The sequence below is a fragment of the Chrysemys picta genome, chromosome 1 (genome assembly GCF_011386835.1).
Source record: "Chrysemys picta bellii isolate R12L10 chromosome 1, ASM1138683v2, whole genome shotgun sequence".
Taxonomy (NCBI): Eukaryota; Metazoa; Chordata; order Testudines; family Emydidae; genus Chrysemys; species Chrysemys picta.
In genome coordinates this window covers 293,745,599-293,770,010 of record NC_088791.1, presented here as the reverse complement: position 1 = coordinate 293,770,010, position 24,412 = coordinate 293,745,599, and the positions used below count along the sequence as shown (strand labels likewise).

Below are 24,412 nucleotides of genomic sequence, written 5' to 3'. Positions count from 1 at the left end.
ATTTGTTGTTTAGTGGTTAGAGTAATTAACATACTGAAAAGTAATGTAATTTCAAATATATTTTCCATTGCATCCAGTATTCAGAGCAAAAGGAAACTAAAACTATGCCCGGGTAAAGGCGGCGATTCTAGATGCCTTAGACATCAGCCCAGAAACCTTCCAGCAGCGGTTCTGGAGTCTGTCCTACACCCTGGGCACCTGACCCTGGTTGGTGGCCCAGGAGCTGAGAGACCTCTGGAAGTGGTGGCTGCAGCCCAACAGGTGGAACCCTGAGGAGAAAACTGAGTAAGTCATCCTGGAACAGTTCATCCATACCATCCCGTCGTGGGGTAGGGCTTGGGTTCTCCGCCTGCCCCCCATCTGTCACGGCGCAGGACAGAAAGTGGAAAAGCCCCACTGCAAAGCTCACTTGAAAGCCAGCCGCCGGAGAGGCCAGATGCCTGTGGCCTAGCTCTGGGGTGGGGAATGCCGGTAGGCCGCGGCTGACCCGAGGACTGGCCGGGCCAGCCGCGCATACCCCTCGCCAGCTACCCCAAGGAGGAGCTGCCCCTCCAACGGTAGCCACCGCCGTCACCCTCATGGGAGACTTCCTTGCGGCAGAAGCCCCGGTTGGACCGGCTACTCGGGGCCACCCTTCAGGGCTCAAGTGCCCTAACCTTGAGAGGAAGGCGAGCGCCCGGGTCGAACTGCGAAATCCTCCGCGGAGTCCGGAGCCCCATTATAGACGTCCCGAGGGACCCACTCACGTGGGCTCGGAGACCAGGAGTGGCCGGGTCCTGCAAAGTCCCCCCAGGGGCCAGGGGGAGGCTCAGCCCTGCCCGGATGACCAGAACTCGGGCCCTGCTTCTCCTGTGGGAAACATGGACACTTGCAACAGGACTGCCCAGAGATGGATTGCAGCTTTGGGCACATTTGCACAGGGGAAAACTGTGCCCGGCCGCCGCAGGCCACCAAGGTCACCATGCCCATAGTTATCGGGGAATGCCTGACGCGGGCCCTGGTTGACTCTCGCTGTGGCCAGATCCTAGTCCGCCAAAGCCTAGGCCTCCAGGTGGACCCCCGCCTGGGAACCGTCCAGTTGCAGTGCATCCATAGCGACGTCCGACTAACCGTGGATGGGGGTCACGCGGATGATGGTGGTTGGCTTGGCCCCACGACTCACCTACCCCATGATCCTGGGATGGGATTGGCCAGAGATCCCTGGAGTCCTTTGTTCAAACTCTGAGGAAAGCCCCGACATCACCCCAGCATTGGAGGGGGACTGCCGCGGGGATCCCGCCAAGGAGGCAGAAGAACCGGACCCTATTAGACAGGAAGAAGCGCCCAAGGACCCCCTGCCAATGTCTGATGATGACCCCAGGGTCGACACTGACTTCTGCCGGGATCAAAGGGGGGACCCTACCCTTAGTAGGGCATATGAGCAGCTGGTGGCTGTGGATGGCGCTCTGATTGATCCAGGCCGGGTCAAGGTCTGGCCCCAATTCTGAGCCAATAGTTCAATGTGAGCCCAGGCCCTAGGTCAGGGTGGGGCAGCAAACGAACAGTCAGGAGCTCAGGCTTCTTAGCATCTGGTGTGAGGGGGAGACTGCCACCCGTTCCACTGTGTTCCAGCCCGAGGCCCTATCAGTGGCAGAAGACTCGCTGCTGTGTCAGTGAGGATCCTGACCGCAACACATTGACATTGGTTCTGGCCCTGCTGCGGGCAGGCCAGGGTCGGCTTCCCCCGGGCTACTTCTGGACTCCCCCTCATAATGTACCTGGGTTTGGCCGGTGTCCTCGGCAGTTTTACAGTTAGGTCACTGAATGTACTTGTTGAACCGATCCTGTAGTCCCAAGATTTAGAGGGGCTCTTTACCTTACATTAAAAGCTATAAAAACAGGATTAAAAAGAAAATTTAGTAAGCACATAATAAAAAAAGTAAATAAATAAGCATTAAACAATATTAAAAACTAAGGCAAAACCTGTTTAGTAAGAGTAGTACATGCCTCGATAGCTTTCATCACCATGCATTTTTTGACAGGTTTCCATGCTCATATTGTTTTTTCTGGGGTTTTTACAGTTAAGGACATAGGGGTTTATTACTGGACGCCCAAAGATGATATATGATTGGCTGGTTTGGCAGTTGGCTGGAACTACAGGGGAAGCTGACCTTCATATAGGCGGTTATTATGTTTCATAAACTAGCGGTTTATCATGTTCTCATAAACAAGCAGCTATCATGTTTTTCATAAACAAGCAGTTATTATGTTGCTAAAGCCTTTTGCGTGGCTCCCTCCCCACTCCCTCCTCTGGTCATAGCCCATGACCGTATTTGGCAGGGGCCTGTACAGCTTAGTTTTGTTCAGGCCCTGGCCTGTACTGTTCTATGTAAAGACCGTCTGTATAGTCAGCTTCTGTCAGAGGGCCTGAATTTGGGCCTTCAGTGTTACTTTGGCTGCCATAAAGGCCACCCAGTTCTTTTTCCCCACAGTACGAAGGCAGGTCGGCCAGGTTTATTGTCGAAGAGAAACACAGTCTCCAGCTTTCCCTGGCAAACGAAGTCCAAGGTGCTGCTAAGGTGCGGCCAGCCAGTACTTATGTGCTCCCTGACAATGGACTCAGCTCAGTCAGTGGCGGGACTGCCCCCGAGGCTGGACAAAGATATCCACTCAGGGATGCATTCCTATACACAGATACAAACAAGTTACACATCACTCCTGACGTATTGAGGTGCAACCCCTCTACGCAGCAAGGTACAACCCCTTTATGTAGTAAGGTGCCACCTCTCAACTTGTACATGTTGGTTTGAACAAAACAACTCTATCCATCATATTACCCTTTTGGCCCTGTCATTGGGATGGGTCAGCTTGTTCCTTGTGTGTGGAATGTACAAGTATGCGAATGGTCTGATATCTGGTGTCCAGTACCTTTTAGGTATGTCTCTTTTTGCAGCATCAGCCCTTTCCTTGCCAGCTTCTGTGAGCAGGGCCTGCCTCTGGTTCACAGCTTAACTTTGCTTTATGTTAGCAAAGTCTTGACCATTACTTTAGTTCAGGCCTTAGGCCTCATACCAGGCCTCTGATGCAAGGGTTTATGTCTCAGGGCCTCCTCTTACTACATGAGGCAACTGGCACAGCTCAGAAACTTTCAGGCTGGTTATCATAGCCTTTGGATTGGGCCAATCAGAGGTTGTTTTACAACCGTGTTATAAAATTTATTTTTCTGAACCAATTCTATAGGCCCAAGATTTTAAACAAGAGCCAACTCCTTTGTCTTTCCCCCCTCCTCCCTCCCGTACCTTTTAACTGCCTTATTTTTATCTAAAGAAACAAACCTAGTTTTTTTTTTACAAAGGAGTTTTAATAAAACTTAAAACCATGAGCTTTTAGTAACAAACAATTTAAAAACATTTTTTTTTTAGGTTTTAGGCTAGCACTGGTTACTTTTTTTTTTTTAGTAAGCCCAATATAAAACAACAGGCTTTGCAGCTGATAGCTGTGATTAGAAAGAAGACTGCTTTTTAACAAACACAAGATAGTTAAGTTTTGTAATGGAATAAAGCTTTGCATATTGACTTGAAAAGACACAGCCCTTTATTTACAGGGGTGTTTTAATAAAAGAAAGCAAGCAGAATTACCCCAGGTTTAGAACCCCAGGTTTTAGTAACAGACAGTTTCTATATTTTTTTATTTTGTTAACCACTGACTTAGAGAGAAGCTTGTTTTTTTCACTTGTTAACAAAAAGAGGTGAAAGTCTTGTAAAGGAATAAACACTTCTTTATTTAGCCCCATGTGCATAAGTGTTTTAATAAAATAGGGTTACCATACGTCCTCTTTTTCCCGGACATGTCCGGCTTTTCGGCAGTCAAACCCCCATCCGGGGGGAATTGCCAAAAAGCCGAACATGTCCGGGAAAATGGCGGCTCTGCTCCTCCCCGACTCTTCGGCTCTGTTTAAGAGCCGGGCTGCCCGAACGCTACCGGCTTCGGGCAGCCCCCCCTGCCTCCAGACCCTGCGCCGCCGGAGCCCGGGAGGGGAAGTGCCCGGCTGGGGGCGCAGGGTCCGGAGGCACGGGGCTGCCCGAAGCCGGTAGCGCTGGGGCAGCCTGGCTCTTAAACAGAGCCTCCAGCGGCTGCGGCTCTGTGTAACTGACACAGTGTCAGTTACACAGAGCCAAAGAGGAGCAAAGCCTCCAGCTGCGGGGGCTCTGCTCCTCTTCGGCTCTGTGTAACTTATACAGTGTAAGTTACGCAGAGCCGCCGGAGCCCCGGAGGGGAAATGCCCAGCTGGGGGCGCAGGGTCCGGAGGCATAGGGGCTGCCCAAAGCCCGAGCGCTACCGGCTTCACGGTTTGCTGGGCAGCCTCCAGACCCTGCGCCCCCGGCTGGGCGCTTCCCCTCCCGGGCTCCAGCTGCGCTGGGGAAGCGCCGGCCGGGGGCGCAGGGTCTGGGGGCTGCCCGGGAAACCGTGAAGCTGGTAGCACTGGGGCAGCCCTTTCCCCCTGGCTGGGAGTGGGAGGGAGGAGGGGGCGGAGTTAAGGTGGGGAAGGGGCGGAGTTGGGGCGGGGCTATGGGGTGGGGAAATGGGCGGGGCCAGGGCCCGTGGAGGGTCCTCTTTTTTTATTTATGAGATATGGTAACCCTAAATAAAATGTAAATTTGCAAAACCAGTTTAGGTTTAAAAACCTGTTTATAAAAGTTTTTTTAGGTTTTAGGCTAATGTGGTTATTTTTTAGTAAGCACAGTGTGAAAACAGCAGGCTTTTGCAGCTGTTAGCAAAAACAGCCTCTGTGACCAAAAAAAGAAGGCCATAGGCCTGCTTTTAAAACAAAATGATACCAAAAACTTGTACTAAAAAGAACAGTAACTTTAACTGTAAATAAGCTTACTATATAAAATAAAAAAATTTTGACCCTTAAAGCTAAGTTATGTAGCCTAGGATTTTCGCCCCCCCCCCTTTTTTAGAGGCCGCCTGCTTTGCTCTTATGTAAACAAAGAAAACCCTGTCACAAATGCTAACCAGCACACACTATAAACCATTTAAAAAGGTGTTTATTTGTAAAGTAATGCCTAAAATTCCCTTTTTTTAACTTATTAAATAAACACTTTAAAAGAAAAGCTCCACCTAAAGACATATTCCTTTACTGACAGGGGTGTTTTAATAAAAAAGCACCCCAGGGTTTAAACCTAACTAAGAAAAAGTTTTTAGTTTTAAAGGTAGTGATTTGATAAAAAAAAAAGATCCCCCTTTAAAAAACAGGCTATTTGAAGGCACATGTCTTCATTTAACCCTCTTGGCATAAGTGTTTTAATAAAATGTAAGCCTGCAAAAACAGTTTAGGGTTTAAAAACACAAAATCCTAATTATAAAAGTGACAAAAAAGTTTTAGACTAACATGGTTAGTAAGAACAATGTGAAAAAAAAAGCCTTTGTAATCAAAAATAAGAAAGCCCAAGGCCTGCTTTTAAAACAAAATGATACCAAAGACTTGTACTAAAAAGAGCAGTAACTTTAACTGTAAATACGCTTACTATATAAAATAAAAACTTTTTAACCCTTAAAGCTAAGGTATGTAGTCTAGGATTTTTGCCTTTTTTTTTAGAGGCCGCCTGCTTTGCTTTTATTTAAACAAACAGAACCCTGTCACAAATGCTGGCCAACACATCCTATAAACAATTAAATAAATTAAATTAAAGAACACAGAATGTAGCTTTTAAAGACATTTGGTTACAGATAAGTTAATGGGCATGTTACCATTTACAGTGTCTTTTTATTAACTGTTTAATCACACTTACTATAAAAAATAAAAAATTTTTAACCATTAAAGTTTAAAGAAGCTAAAGGATGTAGCTACATGGTGTCCCATTCTCCCCCCTGCTACCTATTTTTTTAAATGACCCTTACACACCCTGGTTCTAAATTTTAGGGGCCCCCAAACCCTTTTTTAACAGGTTTAAACCTATAAATAGGGACAGAAAACTGGACAAGGCTGTTAAAGAAATGCCACTGATACAAAACTTTTGGCGACATGGAAAGCAATGACATGGTAAGAAAAATTACTATGGTGTGTGTTACCCTTGTTTTAAACCTGTGTTGTGCTTAGTTAAAAGTTTATATCTAATCTATCTATCTATATATATTTAAATAGGACCAGGCCTTTTTTCTTGACATACCAGATTCTGCACTAGAAGTTTTAAATTTTGGTAAGTTGCTTAATATGTTACACAATTACGGTTTATTTTTAAAATAAATGGTTTTAAGGAGTTTATTTTTTTTAAATTTAGAACAAGATGGAAGTCAAAACCAACAGATTTTGAGCAGTCCAGCACATCCAAATCCCTCATTACACAGAGCCAACTGCCTTTAAAGAGGGGAAAATGTTTTTCCTCTGAGGCAGCTGCCATTGGAAGCAAATGTATTAGACCCCCTTGTTGACGTCACTAGGCCTCACCCTAGGTAACTCGGGAGGGTGGAAGGCCACTAAGTGTTAATGAAGCCTTCCTGCACTAGGCCTAAGTGAACCAAACTCTATCCTTCCATGTTTAAACTCTAATCAACCTCAAAAGCCAGGTGCAATTGGAATATGTAAGCAACCAGTTATCTGTGTGCAACCCCCTGCTCAAGCGGTAATAATGAGGCCTGCATGTTTCTGGCTGAAGAGAAAAAGGACAAGATAACGGTTTAAAGAAGTTACTAACAAGCTAGGCTTATAGCTGCCAAGAATGATTTAACTGCTTAAATGTAATCATTATTTGCTTAGTAACTATTACCAGGGATGGGAGGGGTAGAGGGAGGAATGGGGGGAGAGAAAGGGGGGGCTAGAGGGGAAGGGGGGGTGAGGCTTAACTGCAAAATGTATAAAAGAAGAAAAACTGTTCCTGTTAGTGTGCTTGATTTGAGACTTGCCAGTCTCCTTGCACCGCTTTGGGATCCCAAATAAACTTTGTTTGCTTCTCCACCTGGTGTGTTTATTGACGCGAAGCACACCGGGCAACGAACCCACTGTTGCTTTGCCTCGGGCACTCTGTGCTGGCAACACCCTGATTTTGAACAGCACAGAACATTCAATTCCCCCATTACACAGAGCCAGCCATCCTTAAAAAGGGCCAAAAAATCTACCACTGAAACAAAAACAGTTGGAAGCAAGGAGGTTAGACCCCCTGATTTTGAACCGCCCTGCAGCACCAGGGCCAAAAAATCTACCTCTGCAGCTTCCAGGGACACTGGTAAGGGATCCAAAGGAGTTAAAACCCCTAGTTTTCAACAACCCCAAGCCTTTACAGCCCCAAAGGAACCAGCTTTAAAAAGGGGAAAGGCAAACAATCCTGTAGCAGCAGCTGTGTCCAGGGATGGGTTTGAGCAGAGTCAAGAGGCCAGCTCCCCCGGCTTCTGGGCAAAGCAGAATCTCTGCTACAAATAACAACCTCCCCGTAGGTCTTGCTGCATCAATTGTTGTTTGTAATGAGCTGTTTAGTGTTTGTACATCTCTTAAGCGTTTAATAGATAAAAAGTTTTTGAAGCTAATTCTTGAGGTGTTTCAAAAGCAAAATGCTCCAGAAGAAAGGGTGGTTTTAGACCAAAAGATAACAGAAACCCGGGCACTGCTTGAAAAGGTGAAAAGCTTGTTGAAGGGGGAAGGGAGGGGGTGACTAAACATGAAACCTAAAAATGTACAGAGGGGATGGAGGAAAAAAATCTTTAAAAATTGAGGAGGCTTTTGGCCAAAAAACTTTAAAAAGCCAAAGCTATTTTAAGAAAACAACCCCCAACCAAGAAAGGGAAATAGACATAGACACCCCCCCCCCCGCGCGACTTCTGAAGGTCCAGATTCTCCTGCTCCTAATACACCTCCTCAGGTGTATTTGGAACGTGTGAGACATTGGATAAGACCCCGAAGAGAGTTTAACGCTTATGAATATTTTCAAGAATTTCGTTTTGCTAATTTGGACACAGTAACGGGGTTTACAGAAGCCATGGCGGCCGTTGACACCGCTATTCAAAATTTGCTAGATGATATTAATAGTCAGGTGGGCTCTGAAGATTTTGTACAGCTACGCTTAGACGTCCCGGGTCTTAATCAACTGCTTTTTTCTTTACAGAGGCCTTGGGAAGACTTAAACACCATAGATTTTTTAAATAACATTATTACGGTGTTGCAGAGTAACGCTGAAATCATGGGGTCTGGAACTTTAAGACTGGTTGTTACGATTATTAGAAACAGGGCTGGCGGAAGTGGGTCTGTAAGACCCTTAAAGACTGTTACCTACAGTAAAATCATTGAAAAAAAAAGAAAACATTTAATTGATTTAAATAACCAAGGTAACAACCTGTGTTTTGCCGGTAGCGTGCTGGGTCTTTTAGCAGATGAAAAAATTACATATGCCCAACTATTAGAGGGGGCCAGAAAAAATGATTAGCTTTATAGACGTGAGCTCTTTTGAAGAGTGCTTAGGCATAACTATTACCGTTATGTAACATGAAAATGGAAACTGAAGCTTTTTTACAACAGCTGATGTACAACGCCCCAAAACTGTTTTTGTTCTGTTACATGACAAACATTATTACGGCATCCTAAATATTAAAGCCTTTATAGGCACGCCGTATTTGTGCAACTACTGTTACGCCACATACAGCCACAAGCACCAGCACGTCTGTAAAAACCACTGTTGTACATGTAATAGCGCTGAGTGCCTTGAAGTGACCACTGAAAAAAAGAGATGACCCAGCTGTAAGCTATTTTTCAGGTCCAACACCTGTTTAGAAAGGCACAGTGCTCTGGCAAAAGATGGTAAAGTTGATTGTAAAAACAGAAGTCTTTGCAATAAGTGCGGCTTCTACGAGGTTAAAAATCACTGGTGTAAAAGCAAAAAATGTCCTCAGTGCTATCAGAAGACCGACAACATAGAGGGTCACGAGTGTTATATGTGTAATATCTGGTCTCCAGAAGAGGGAAAGGATTATGTGTTTTATGATTTTGAATGCATGCAAGAAACGGGGGTACACGTGCCAAATTACGTTTATGCCATGCATTTAGATAAAGAAACCAGCTGGGAATTTAAGGGGGAAGAATGTGTTAGCGAGTTTGTTCAAACCTTGGTAGACAAACGCTTTAAGGGATACACATTTATCGCTCATAACGCTAAAGGTTACGATTGTTGTTTTATTCTTAGACAGTTGATTAAATAAAAAATGGTTGTTAGTCCCATGACGCAAGGTGGAAAACTAATGTGCATAACGGTGATGGACTTAGACATCAGATTTATAGATTCTTTAAATTTTCTTCCCATGAAACTTAGCAAGTTACCCAAAGCTATGGGGTTTGAGGAAGGGTACTTTCCATACTTTTTTAACACCGTGGAAATCAGAGCTATGTGGGGCCTATGCCTGGGATAGAGTACTTTGAAGTAGAATACATGATGCCTTAAGAAAAAAAGGAATTTCTAAACTGGTACCAACACAATCGCCAAAACAAGTTCAATCTTCAGAAAGAACTGCACTATTATTGTAAAAAAGATGTTGAAATTTTGCGAGAGGCTTACGACCGGTTCAGAAATGAAGTTATAAAAATGACAGAGAAGCAAATTGTTAAAAAGCCAGGACAGGATAATGAGGAGGTGGTCACTAAGGCTTGGTCTACACTCACCCCCCAAATCGAACTAAGGTACGCAACTTCAGCTACGTGAATAACGTAGCTGAAGTTCGAAGTACCTTAGTTCGATCTTACCTCGGTCCACACGCGGCAGGCAGGCTCCCCCGTCGACTCCGCGGTACTCCTCTCGTCTAGCTGGAGTACCGCAGTCGACGGCGAGCACTTCCGGGTTCGACGTATCGCGTCCAGACAAGACGCAATAAGTCGAACCCAGAACTTCGATTGCCAGCCGCCAAACTAGCGGCTGGGTGTAGACATACCCTAAGTGTATAGATCCCTTTCAGTACCTTACATTAGCCTCGATTTGCATGGCCATGTACTGGTTTAATTTTTTTAAACCGCGAACCATAGCCCTTCTGCCATTAGACAATTACCACAAACAGCAGAAGAGATATTCCACCCCGGCCATTCAATGGTTGCTGTATGTAGCCCACACCAAAAACATTTACATTCAACACGCTTTGCAGGGTGGGGAGTTTAAAGCGGGGTCCTATTTTTTGGACAGCTATGCCATCATAGCAGGTAAGCCTACGGCCTTTGAATTTAACGGCTGTTTTTTTCACGGCTGCCCTGTTTGCTATTGTGAAAATGATTATAACCCGCTGCTTAATGCGACCTACGGGCCACCTGTACAACCGAACCATAATTAAGGCTGAATTTCTAAAAAGACAGGGGTTTGAGGTAAGGCGCGTCTGGGAACATGAATGGCAGGCTATGCTAGCTAACAATAACCGGGTGGGGGCTTTTTTACGAGAAAAAAAAAACTACCACAGCCTTTGGTCCCTAGAGACACCCTTTATGATGGTAGAACAAATGCCATTTGCCTTTTTTACAAACCGTAGCCTGGGGAGCAGATTCATTACTACGATTTTACCAGCCTTTACCCTTTTGTTAACAAGACTAAACAATACCCTGTGGGACACCCCGTTATCGTGTATGAGGGTTTTGGGGATATCAGAGGGTACTTTGGCATTGCCAAGGTTAAAGTGTACCCTCCGAGAGGCTTGTATTTCCCCGTATTGCCATACAGGGTTGGTGGTAAACTAATGTTCCCCCTGTGCACCCTTTGTGCAGAAACAAGACAAAAGGATTCCTGCACGCACAGTCAGGAGGAGAGGGCTTTAACAGGAACTTAGTGCACAATAGAGTTAGTGGAGGCTTTAGACAAAGGGTACAGGATCGCTGAAATTTATGAAATCTGGCATTTTAACCGCTCTTCAGATGCCCTGTTTTCAGACTACATTAAAACACACCTGAGACAGAAACAAGAGGCCTCGGGGTTCCCTCACTGGTGTACAGACGAGTTGAAAGAAACCCAGTATGTTAAAGAGTACCATGAAAGAGAAGGCATGTGTCTGCGTCTAAACAAGATTAAGGTAAACCCCACAAAAAGGCAAATCTCAAAGTGTTTTTAAATTCCTTGTGGGGAAAATTTGGTCAGCGAACACCAGTATACTAACACCAGTATAGTGATGGACCCTGATGAGCTCTTCGAGTATGCCTTTGTACCTTATTACAACATGTCAGCGTGCGAGTTTATCGACAATTACACGGCCATGGTGTCTTGGAAGTACACAAAAGAACATTGCACCCATTCCAGCAACACTAATGTGTTTATAGCATGCTTTACCACCGCTTATGCCAGGCTAGAGCTCTACCTCCTGTTAGACCGCTTACAGGAGCGGTGTCTTTATCACAATACGGACTCTGTGATTTTTGTGAGTAAAGAAGGGGAGTGGAACCCCCTAGGGATTATTTAGGGGATCTGACCAGCGAAATACCACCAGATGAACACATTGTGGAGTTTGTGTCCACTGGGCCTAAAACATACGGGTACAAACTGTCCAGCGGTAAAACCTGTATAAAAGTAAAAGGAATCACGCTCATCTCAGGGAATAGCGAAAAAAATAATTTTGAAAGCATAAAAGAACTCGTTTGGGATTACCCTGTGGGAGAGGTTCCAAAAGAAATTGTGGTACAGCAGCTAGGAATCGTAAGGGTAAAAAAGCACTGGTTGATAGAAATGAGAACTCTAAAAAAATACCCCAAAGTAGTTTACGCCAAAAGAGCCCTCAGGGCAGATTTTAAAACCTTGCCATACGGGTATTAATTGTTATGAAAAGCCACGTTCAGTTTGTTCACCCCTTTTCCTGTTTGCTTTGTGGCCCCTCAAATTCTGGAAAATTATTTTTTATACAGCAATTGTTAGAAAATGGTAATAAGTTGTTATCGTGTATACCTGAAAATATTTTGTGGTATTATAGCTGTTGGCAGCCATTGTATAAAGAGCTGCTGCAAAAATTTCCATGTATTACTGTTAAGGTTTATTCCCCACTCTGAACTTTAGGGTACAGATGTGGGGACTGCATGAAAGACTTCTCTAAACTTATTTACCAGCTTAGGTTACAGTGGCTGCCACCACCAAGCGATTTAAACAAACATTTATGTATCCGAAGAAGTGGGTTGTAGCCCACGAAAGCTTATGCTCTAATAAATTTGTTAGTCTCTAAGGTGCCACATGTACTCCTGTTCTTTTTGAGGATACAGACTAACACGGCTGCTACCCTGAAACCTGTCATTTAGGAGAGAGCCACTTGAAACTCTGCCTTCCCCCAAATTTCCCCCTCCCAAGTCCCTATAACCCTTGCCTGGGTAGACTGGAGAGAATTTCTTCACCAATTTCCCGGTGAACACCGATCCCAAAACCCTTGGATTTTAAAACAAGAAAAAATGAATTAGGTTCTTAAAAGAAGACTTTTAATTAAAGAAAAAAAAGGTGAAAGATATACCTTTGTGAGATAAGAAAGCAAGATAATTTTACAGACAACAGATTCAAAACACAGAGGATTTTCCTCTGGGAAAAACTTTAAAGTTACACAAGAACCCAATCTTATTTTCCCTCTTATGCAAAAGAAATTACAAATAGAAAATAAACGTAATTTAATACATTTCTTCTTTAAATACTTACTACTTTTAAGAAATGTTAGATGGCTGGTTCCTGGATTTCTGACTCCGGCAAAAGCGCACATAGAACAGACAAAGACTCCCTCCCCCTCCCTCTTTGAAACTATTTTGTCCCCTTATTGGTCCTTCTGGTCAGGCGTTAGCTAGGTTATGTGACCTTCTTAACCCCTTACAGGTAAAAGAGGAATTAACCCTTAACTGTATGTTTATGACATGCCCCCCCAAATCATAGACCGTGCCAGACCACACTGGCTGTGATTTTTCCCTAGAACTTTAAGAGAAAACAGAACTAATAAGTCACATGCGCTCTTACATATACTACTGATTATGTAAAAACTAACAATATTTTTTACATTTATGGATGATTTTAACCAGTTGATTTTGGGAAACTTTTACAGGAGAGTGCATTAGCCACTTGGTTAGAAGCTCCTGAAATGTGTTGAATTTCAAAATTAAAATTTTGGAGAGCAAAACTTCACAGAAGAAGTTTTTTGTTATTGTCCTTGATGGTGTGAAGCCACTTTAGCGCAACATGGTCGGTTTGTAGTTGGCAATGCCATCCTCAAATGTATGGGCGTAACTTTTTCAGCACGTACACAATGGCGTAGCATTCCCTTTCACTGACTGACCAGTGGCTTTCCCTCTCAGACAGTTTTTTGCTGAGAAACACGACAGGATGGAATTTTTGATCTGGTCCTTCCTGCATTAAAACTGCTCCCACACCACACTCGGACGCATCTGTGGTTACTTGGAATGGTTTGTTAAAGTTCAGGGCCCTAAGCACAGGGTTAGACATGAGTGTCACCTTAAGCTGGTTAAAGGCCTTTTGACACTCATCAGTCCACTGAACTGCATTGGGCTTGGTTTTTTTGGTTAGGTCTGTCAGTGGGGCAGCAATTTGGCTGTAGTATGGTACAAATCGCCTGTAATATTTGACCAAGCCTAAGAAGGATTGGATCTGTTTCTTTGACTTTGGGACTTTTGACTCCTTCTCTCCGCCCCCAACCTGCCCGCCCCAGTAAGAAAGAAACAAAAAAAAAACTGGTTTTGTGACTTCTTTTGCAAAATGGTAATTACTTGCTAGCTCTCACAGCTTGAAACCTTTCTCTAACAAAAAACCTTTGTTAGAAAAACTTAACACCTCTGCCTTCAGGCAAAGAGAGATAAGATATGTCTCTCCTTCAGCTCAGAGAAGAGAAAAAAAATCTTACTGGCTTTTGGTTCAAAATGAATCCCACCGTTCTGCCACCATGTTAAGGTTTATTCCCTACTCTGAACTTTAGGGTACAGACGTAGGGACTGCATGAAAGACTTCTCTAAGCGTATTTACCAGCTTAGGTTACAGTAGCTGCCACCACCAAGCGATTTAAACAAACATTTAGGAGAGAGCCACTTGGAACTCTGCCTTCCCCCAAATTTCCCCCTCCCAAGTCCCTATAACCCTTGCCTGGGTAGACTGGAGAGAATTTCTTCACCAATTTCCTGGTGAACACCGATCCCCCAAAACCCTTAGATTTTGAAACAAGAAAAAATGAATTAGGTTCTTAAAAGAAGACTTTTAATTAAAGAAAAAAAAAGGTGAAAGATATACCTTTGTGAGATAAGAAAGCAAAATAATTTTACAGACAACAGATTCAAAACACAGAGGATTTTCCTCTGGGAAAAACTTTAAAGTTACACAAGAACCCAATCTTATTTTCCCTCTTATGCAAAAGAAATTACAAATGGAAAATAAACATAATTTAATACATTTCTTCTTTAAATACTACTTTTAAGAAATGTTAGATGGCTGGTTCCTGGATTTCTGACTCCGGCAAAAGCGCACACAGAACAGACAAAGGCTCCCTCCCCCTCCCTCTCTGAAACTATTTTGTCCCCTTATTGGTCCTTCTGGTCAGGCGTTAGCTAGGTTATGTGACCTTAACCCCTTACAGGTAAAAGAGGAATTAACCCTTAACTATATGTTTATGACAATTACGTTTTTGGAAGGTTTACCTAATACTTTAATGATGAACATTTATTTCCTAGTAATAAAGTGAATATGGTTGTTATAGATGATCTAATGGAGTCTGCTTCTGAAAGCAGCGAAATCGAAAAAGCCTTTACAAAATACGTACACCACAAAAACCTAAGTATTATGTACATTGTGAAAATGTTTTTTGTCAGGGAAAAAAAAACCGAACCATTAATTTAAATACTAAGTATATGGTTCTTTTTAAAATAACCCGCAATAAACTGCAAATCACCACTTTGGCCCGGCTAATGTACCCTGCTAAAACACAATTATTTTTGGCGGCTTTTGAGGACGCTACCGAAAACCCCTATGGGTATCTGCTGGTGGATTAAATGCTTCAATGCCTGAGGGCTTCAAGTTAAGAACAGGCCTTTTCCCCCCAGACTGGCTCTGTGTATACACCTTTAAAAACCCATAAAATAGTTATTTTTATTCAACTTTCATTTTAAAAAAGAGCATCCCCCTGACAAACATGTTTAGGCGCTTGCAGAGAAACCTGGCTCTTTTAAGATTTCTCATCTTAAAGCCAAGCCGCAGCAAAGAAAGGCTATTCTCTGCTCGGCTTCTGATAACCTGGTAGCAGGCATCTCAGAAATAGCGCTCAACACTTTAAAAGGAAATGTTCCTCTAAAACCCCAACAAATAAGCGTCCTAAAAAGAAAATGGGGGATTATTAAAAATCTGAGTGATAAAAAGCTATCCCTCAAAAGAAAAAAGCTAATTGTAAAACAGGACAGTGGCTTTATCGGACCTTTGCTAAGCTTTGCACTCCCTCTACTGTGAAGCCTTTTAATTGACAGATAATGGAACACGCTGAAAAATTGTACCTCGTTCCTAGCCATCAGTTAGAACAAATAAAGCTTGCTTCTAGCGGTGAAGAAAATATCAGAACCACAACCGCATGTCAACTGGATTCAGAAATGAAAGACATTCGAGAAGTCTAAACTTTGTGAGGGAGTTCTGCAAAGATACCTGGTATTGGCCAAGCATGGTGAAATGGAAAAGACTAAAATAAACCTCTTTCTCCCCGAGCAAGAGCAAGAGGAAATTCAACCTCCTGAATGTCTGGGGGGCTCATCGGACTTTGTCATTCGGGAGATATTGGGGGGGTAAATCCTCGGTATAAAAAAAAATCTGAAATATTGTTAAATAAACTTAGACAGTGTAAAGATGTTTCTTCTTGGGACAAAAATGGCAGTTTTGTGTACCGGGGGAAATGATTGAGGGGTCTCACATGCTCGATTTGGTCATGGGGGTAACCGTCTCTTATTCTTTCACTAACAGAAGGACTCCTAAGGGGTGGAATGTGTTTATGAAAGCCTTGGCGGAGCTAAACGTGCCTACATTTGTTGTAGGGCATGTTACCAACAAACAGTTTTTAGAACATCTAAAAACAGGGATACAGCCTGTCACGGCCATAAGTAGCAGCAACCCTTTTAAAAAACGAAAAATTGAATGGTTAACAGTGTAAAATAAAAGACGTAAACAAAATTCAAGGTGTGCTTTATTGATGTGCCTCTTTAAACTCACAACAAGACAAACACATCTGGACATGTTGAAACATGTTTAGAACAAATCTCGGCATGCCCGGCCTTTTCCCTTTTACAATCTGTACCACCAGATGGTCATTTTCTGGTAAATCATCAGTGTACAATTTTAAAATGCGATCAAAAGATAAACCCCCAACTACGTTGTTTAAAAAAAAATACAATGATAATTGCAGGTTACCGCTAAAGGATCCTGTAGTTGTCTCTGATGAAACACAACGTTATTTGAGTTACGGTTTAAAAAAGCTTATCCCCTTTTCTGAACACAAATCTTCCAGGGCTTTTTTGTCAAGACCCTCATATGCTCTTTGCTCACCCATTGCAACTGCTCTTTAACCAACCACACTCTCAATACCAAAATTCCAATTTGGATAGTGTGGGGTTCTGACCCAAAGCTTAATTGACCTGGTTCTGTGGATCCTTGCACGGCTACGCCACTGTGACAGTGCTGCCCGTGGGATCCAGCTGAGGTCACTCAATTAGGGTGAACTGCAGATAAAACAGGGCAAAACAACCCCAGAAGCTGGTGGTTATTCCAATGCTTAGATTTACCAAGCCAGCACAAAACAGCTTCTTACTGGTTACTCAGAAGTCCAAACAGCACAGCTCCCTTAAAGTACCCAGCCTCAGGCCTCCGCCCAGACACACATGTCAGATGATGATGATGATTACTGAAAATCTTATCTCATCATATAAAAGAAAAGGTTCTTCCAATCCCAGAGGATCAGCCACATACCCAGGTTCAATTATAACTTAGATCTTACCCAAGATACACGCTTATAGCCAATTCTTATTAACTAAGCTAAAATTTATTTAAAAAAAGAAAAGAGAGAGAGTGTTGTTTAAAAGGTCTATATACATACACACTTGAATTCAATTCTTGAGGTTCAGATACATAGCAGAGATGAGTTTGTAGTTGCCAAAAGTCCTTTTAGAAATAGTCCATAGGTTATAGTCCAATGTCCATATTCAGGGTGACTCCAGTCTGTGACTGGGGATCTCAATCCTTATGGCTTAAGGTTTTCCCCTCTTGAAACCCAAGCAGATTTGAGATGGAGCAGGATCGTGTCCCCACATTTCCAGCATCCTAAAGGTGATTTGATGGTGTTACCTACTAACAGTTTGGAAACTTATAGCAAGAAGGGAAAGATTCCTGAACTTGTGTGTGGCAAAGGAAAGGAGAATGCTTCTGACCTTTTATCTAGTAAGTCTATGGGTTTGCCTGAAAGGGGATTGTGTAGAAATCTGCCTGATTGGCCAAAGGTGATCATGGATGTGAGTAAGACCCGGAAAGAGTCTGTTGTGGCTCAGGGAAGTGTTCCTTTAAAGCAAGCCCTAGGAGAAGAGGGTAAGGGCAAAATTTCTGAGACAAATGAATTGTTGCTTAGAGAAGCTCCTAGGGAAAAGAATCCTCATGGTAATCAGTTTGCTGCAACTGAAGGGTGTAAAAGTGATTTAATCAAGGAAGTTTCAGTTCCTAACAGCCAGAAATTTTCTGTTGTGAATGGATCCACTGACTTTCCTTTTGAAAGATCCAATGTGAATAGCTTTGAAAAAGTCTCAAATGAAGTAAAAGCTGTTAAGAAAGTTAAGCAGCCCTATAACCAAGTGGCTGTGTTTGGCCAGCTTGTTGGAAAGACAATGGTATTGAAACAGAAAATGTCTCCATGCTGATTCTTTGAGAGAGCAATCTGTGCTTCAGGGTCTGAGGACAGATTTGGTTACTGGTGTTTCAAAGCAGAACAGTTTCATGGCTGAATGCTTGAGGATGCAGGGGAGAGCAAGCAAACTCTCACCCTCAGACTCTTTGACTTTGTGTGGTATCTCTGTAAGACAAAGCCCAGCCTTGGAATTGGTAGCAGCTAAAAATCTAAAAGCTAGTGTCTGTGTTAATGCAAATTACCTGACTAACTGGGAGAAGAAAGACTTGCTAATAGCTGTTAGCACAAAGAACCCACCCCATCAGCCAGTAAACTCCATTAAGCAAGAGAAATCAGGGTTTGATCCTTCAGGACAAGGAAAAAGAAGAAAACTTAATTTTGCAAAGGGAAACCACAGGGTAACCCTAAAAGGTCCAAACCCCAATGGTATTGAGCCAAAGGTGTGGCATGACAAAAATAATTGTAAATGGACACTTGCAATGAATTTATTTCTAATGGTGATTTTTGTAACTAATGACAGGTTTCAGAGTAGCAGCCGTGTTAGTCTGTATCCGCAAAAAGAAGAACAGGAGTACTTGTGGCACCTTAGAGACTAACAAATTTATTAGAGCATAAGCTTTCGTGGACTACATCGTGGATGCATCCGAAGAAATGGGCTGTAGTCCACGAAAGCTTATGCTCTAATAAATTTGTTAGTCTCTAAGGTGCCACAAGTACTCCTGTTCTTCTTTTTGTAACTAATGTGTTGCTAATGCCAAGAACTGTAAAAATGTACAAGGTGCCTAATCTTTTGGAAAATCCCTTAAACATGTTGAAAGTAATACATAAAAACACACCTTATGTTAAAAGGCCTTGTAATGCTAATGTTGCACTGTCAATGCCTGTAAACAGTATTAGAACTTTTCACAGGAAAAAAGACATTCCAAACCTAATATGCTGTATAAAAAGGGAAACTGAGGCACACTACCATATTGTTTTCATGGCTAAATGCCAAGGTTCCTACACTGTGAACAACATTAATATCTACATTAATTTAATGTTAATAGGGTTCCAAACATTTGCCAGAGCTTGTATAGATAAAGTAGCTATTTTCTTTAGCTCTTGGCAAAATCACATGAGACATACAGGAACCATGCTGCAAGAGCAAATCCAATCCACTATTGTTCTAACCAAGTTTAACCTTAAATTTGTAAAGAAATTCAATCATGTTATTGAATATGAGTTTGGTAAAACATTTCATGTCATCTCTTCCTGCATCAATTTTGCGTTGGGGGTGTGATGTTATGAGTGTAATATAATATCTCATTGAAAAGTAACAGGGCCAAAAAGAGTTAATTAACTCACAGACTGACCTAACCCCTGGCCGAACTTTAGAGACTGGTTAGGAAGATATGTAAATGAATAGAGCTTTGAAATGCAAGTCTGCATTCTTAGAGGTAGAAGGGTAGATGTTTGCTCAGGTCATGTGATATAAGCAAACAAGTCTTGTCTATTAGTATAGCTTTGATTCAAAGATCAAAAAAGGAGTATCAGTATTTAGGAAGACACTTGAGGGAAATAGTATTATTGTCTCTATATCTCTTTGAAGGTTGTGGTAACTTGTATCTGAACTGTCTAATGGATAAATTATCCAGTGCTAATTGCCATGACGTTTAGAAGAAGGAAAGGTAAGCCTATTGTTTTCTCAGCCCAAAAGGCTGCTGGAAATGTATAAAAACCTTGGGACATGATCCTTCTGCATCTCAGATCTGCTTTGGGTTTCAAGTGGGGAAACCTTAAGCCACAAGGATTACGATTCCCAGTCACTGACTGGAGTCACCCTGAATATGGACATTGGACTATAACCTATGAACTATTTCTAAAAGGACTTTTGTCAACTACAAGCTCACCTCTGCTATGTATCTGAACCTCAAGAATTAAATTCAAGTCTGTATGTATATTGATCTTTTAACCAACTCCCTCTTTTCTTTTTTAATAAATTTTAGCTTAGTTAATAAGAATTGGCTATAAGCATGTATTTTGGGTAAGATCTAAGTTATAATTAAACCTGGGTATGTGGCTGACCCTTTGCGATTGAAAGAACCTTTTCTTTTATATAAGATAAGATTTTCAGAAATCATCATCATATCTGACGTGTGTGTCTGGACGCAGGGCTGAGGCTGGGTACTTTAAGGGAACTGCATTGTTTGGGCTTCTGAGTAATCGGTGAGGAACTATAGAAGCTGTTCTGTGCTGGTTTGGTAAATCTAAGTGTTGAAATAACCACCAGCTTCTGGGGTTTGTCTGTCCTGTTTTGTTTGCAGTTCACCCTAACTGAGTAACCTCAGCTGGCTCCCACGGGCAGCACCGTCACACCCTTCTTACCTGGTGTTTTATCTTACCTCACCAATGAGCCTCTTGTTTCCAGTGTCACCACTCGCAGAGTAAGATACTTCTCAGCGTGAGTCAGAGTGGCAGAATCTGGCCCCGAACCAGTGGGGAGCATAAGACCCTGAATTAGAAGCTCCAGTTTTGGTCCACAGCAAGCAAGAAAAGATTCCTGAGCAATTCTAAGCTCTCAGCTCTTGAGCCAAACACACCTCATGACACTTGCTATTACAGCTGTCTGCAGACAAATATTGTGGTAGAAATTCTTTCACATCTCCACAGTAGGGAGGTTAGCCAAGCTGAACAAAACCGAGAGAAGTTTCTTTTTAGTATTTTCAGTCTAGAAACACAGAAAGGGATGGGAAGGACAGAGGCTCACCATTCACTGCTTCCCCTGTCATCCTAGGAAATTATTGTGGATCATCTCAGGCTCCAGCAAATCACTTAAGCAGATGCTTAGCCTTGTGCCAGGACTGCATAAGTGTATTGTTAAACTGGGGTCTGAGTGCTTCATAGAAGGATGAAAACCACTGTATCCTTCCTTGCTGATGCACACGCCTTTGGGGGACAGCAGTGAGGAGAGAGACCCTTCTCAGACTAGATTTGGAGTGTATGAACTTCAACTGCCAACTCTGGTTCCTTGAGCCTTTCTAACCCTTGAGCCTTCAGGCACATATCTTATTTCCCAGCTGATGATAATCTAACCTTTTCCTCTGCATCTCAGAGTTTCATGCAAAATAAATGGTGTCAAAATGAATACCTCCTGTTTGAGCAATGCAATGCTGGTTTGCTGCTGCCCCCAATTAGGAGTGCCTCTCAGGACATTTGCCAGGTGCATCCAAGTAGATTGTGCATGTGTCGCAAATCCAAAAAGGGAAGAAGAGGTAAAAGGAAAGAACTGAGACAAGCCAATGGGTGATATGTGTCCCATATTTTTAGCAAACTGAGAAAAAATTGACTACCTAATTTAAAGTAGCCGTAAGCATTATTAGTATTTGTGGCCAATAACTTCACAGAGGAACACTCTAGGTAGTATTATTCAACTACCGTGGTGATAATTACGGGGGTCACATTTTCACACAGATGAACTGTTCTCGAACTACCTCTTCAACGTGCTGTCATAGAAATGACTTCATCCTCATGACGGCCGTCTCTTTCCACTTCTTGTTTTTCTCCACAATCTCTAACCATTAATGTTTAATGTCCTCTGACAGCATCCCAGGGCAGATTTTGTTCCTCACTCCAGTCCATTTACAGGAACTTTCCTTATCATGACTCCAGAACCATAGAGTGACAAAATATTCATCGCTATTTTTCAACAGCAGTTATTGTACTGCAAGGAGGTAGCTCATCCTCAGATTGGCAGGTGAACATCTCTATGGTGAGTGACCCCGAGACTATCTGCCCAGAGCACACGCTGGAACTGGCAGCACTGGGCACAGATCAACTGCCCTTCTTAGATTCATAGAGTCCAAGGCCACTGTGAACATCTAATCTAATTCCAGCTTCGGCCAAATAACTTGTGGTTAAATTACAGTATATATTGCTAAAAGACATCTAATCTTGAGGTAAAGAGTTCAAGTGATTGAGGATACGCCTCAATCTTAGGTAAGCCATTCCAGTGTATAATTTCCTTCACTGCTAAAAATTTGCAACTCTTTGGATTTTTCTATTGTCAACTTCCAGCCACTGGATTTTGTTATGTTATTGTCTGATGAACTAAAGAGCCCTCTCACCTCAGATGCCACAGCATCAGGAATATCAACAGTTCAGCGGGGTAAGGCCTGTCCTCCCCCCACTCACGCAGGTTGCTTCTGGAAGAATACTATGGATTATGAATGATGGCTGGGGAGACTAAAATAAATCATTATTAAAGCACAGCAGGCTGTGAGTCCTTTGCAAAAGAAGAAGAAGCTGGAGGTGGCTAATGTGGCTCACTGCCACAGATTTTGGTAGTTCTGTGCTGAAAATTATGTATGAACTTGCGGTCTAATGGACAAAGGTCAGTGCAGTTTTACACAGCAGACACAAGGGCCTCTACTCTGCTCTTGTAGATAAATCTGTGATAATTTTCATTTGACTTTACATTGTGCCTCTTCATATAACGTTGTGGTGGGTCTACCCACGTGTGACCTCTGTTTTCATGGAACTTTGTATCAAAGCCTCATTTAGAAACTTTGCATTACCCTTGGTATAATATTATAGCCCCTAAGGATAGAATAAGATAGAAGAAAATTTTCTTTTTGCTAGCAGTAGAACAAGAGCTCTCCCCCCCACCCCACTCTTAATCAATTGCCCGGTTGAATGAATGAGGTGTGGATGAGGAAGGCATGGAAGGCAGCACCTCCAGACAGCCTCAACTGTTGGAGAGGGGCTGGGAGCCAGACCCAAGGACAATAAAACGTGTCAAGTGGGCTCATTAAAGACAAGCAGACATACCGAGGGCCTCGGGGGTTAGAAGCAAGCACCTTCTTTTGGAAACACCCTCTTTGCAGCATTGGGACAACACTCAAAAGAAAGCAGCACAAAGGACCAATGGACACAGACGCAGAGTTTGAATCTGGTATAGATTTGCATAAGAGGAAAGCTGCTATAAAAGTGAGGTGTCTTGCAGAGGACCCCGGGTCTCGTCTTGTCAACATGGGAGCATCGATCCGGATCGGCAGAAGCCTGGCTCCACCCCCTCCCCCATCTAACTCACCTGGCCAGTGAAGTTAAGGGGAGCAACTAATTGGTAACAACAAGACGGAGTGTGTTTGTGTGTGTGTGTGAGTGTAAGTGTAATATATTATATGCATATAATACAGTGTTAATGAATACATGTATTACTAATAAAGGTGGCGTTCTGCCTTATTCCCCCTGAAAAGATCCTGTGCAGTACTTTAAGTACAACACTCTGGGGTGACTGCACTTGGAATAAGGCATCAGTTCAATTCTCATCCATACCCGAGAGCTATTGATAAACTGGGCAGAGCTTAGAGAAGAGCAGAGGGCTGAAGGTGTTGATTTATGAGGAAAGAGTCAAGGAGCTAACTACTGTAAATGGGTTAAATGATGACAAGGGGGAACATGATAACTGCCTATAATATGTGACGGGTGTAATCACCAAGGAGGAAGAGGGGTTATTTTGGATCTTTCAGAGTGCTATGCACAAGAAATAATTCGAGCTGGGAGGAGAACAGAAGTTCCATTTTGCAAAGGGCCTTGAGATTTTTGAAAACAAAATTCTATTACAATTTAGAATGAAACCCCAACGTTTTGAAATTCTCCATGATTCCAACTTTGTTTTAGATTATATTATAATACACAATACAATACAAAATAAGTTGTTTCAAAAGGAAAAACTGAAACTTTTCATTTAAAAAAAAGTTGAAATGGGACATTTTGACATTGTCAGAACTCTCTCCCTCCCTGCCTCCCCCCCCCCCACACACATTTTTTCTCCAAAACAAAATGATGGAAAAATTGACATGATTTCATTAAGTATTTCTATTTCAACCACGCTTCATTTTACAACGGAAAACTGTTCTCTTTAAGATATTTTGCCAGCTCTAGAAACAATAGAAAGTAAGAAAGAAACATTAGTTGAATGTCACAGTTTCTGACAGAGTGATGTATTAATAGTCTGGAATGGCCTCCCAAGAGGAACAGATGACAGTCCCGTCAGAACATATAAAGTTAGGCCATGTTTACACTTAGAATGGACAAGATACTAGACCACAAACCATGTGGCCTTGGCAGGGAGGTGGACTGCATACCCTTACACAGGGGTTGGCAACCTACGGCACGCGTTCCAAACACGGCACGCAAGCCGATTTTGAGTGGCATGCTGCTGAGGTCCCGGCCCCCAGTCCCACTCAGCCCCCCCTGCCCACTGCTCTCCCCTGCAGGGGCAGGAGGCAGAAGCTTGGTCCTGCGGCAGCCAAGCTTTCCCCCTCCCCCGCTTCTTCCCCCAGCATGGTGCTTTCCTGCCCCTCCCCCTCCCTCTCCCTGCGCCGATCAGCTCATCGCCCTTGCGAGGGGGAGGGAGAGGAGTGGCAGAGTGCTTCCTGCTCCGTAAAGGAGACAGAGAAGACGTAGGGACGGGGTCTTGGGGAAGGGGGTGGAACAGGGCATATCCCTTCCAGCCCCCTGTCATGAGCCACTCAGGGCCGGGGGCTGGGAGCACCCCCACAATCCGAACACCCCAGCCCTCTGCCCTGACCCCTGAACTCCCCACACTCCCACTGCC

At 43.2% G+C, this 24,412-nt stretch overlaps 1 protein-coding gene across 2 annotated transcripts in view; it reads right to left on the bottom strand.

The window, feature by feature from the left end:
* The window catches only part of LOC101942707 (purine nucleoside phosphorylase LACC1-like), a 59,775-nt gene that overhangs the window by 11,531 nt on the left and 23,832 nt on the right, over positions 1-24,412 (bottom strand). Inside the window, exon 1 of one of the 2 annotated variants that reach the window (XM_065581209.1) lies at positions 1,758-1,870. The exons of the other annotated variant lie outside the window; for it this stretch is intronic. The gene's annotated coding sequence lies outside the window, so the exon portion shown is untranslated. Of the gene's footprint in view, positions 1-1,757; positions 1,871-24,412 lie in introns of those variants that run through there. 2 annotated transcript variants of the gene reach the window in all.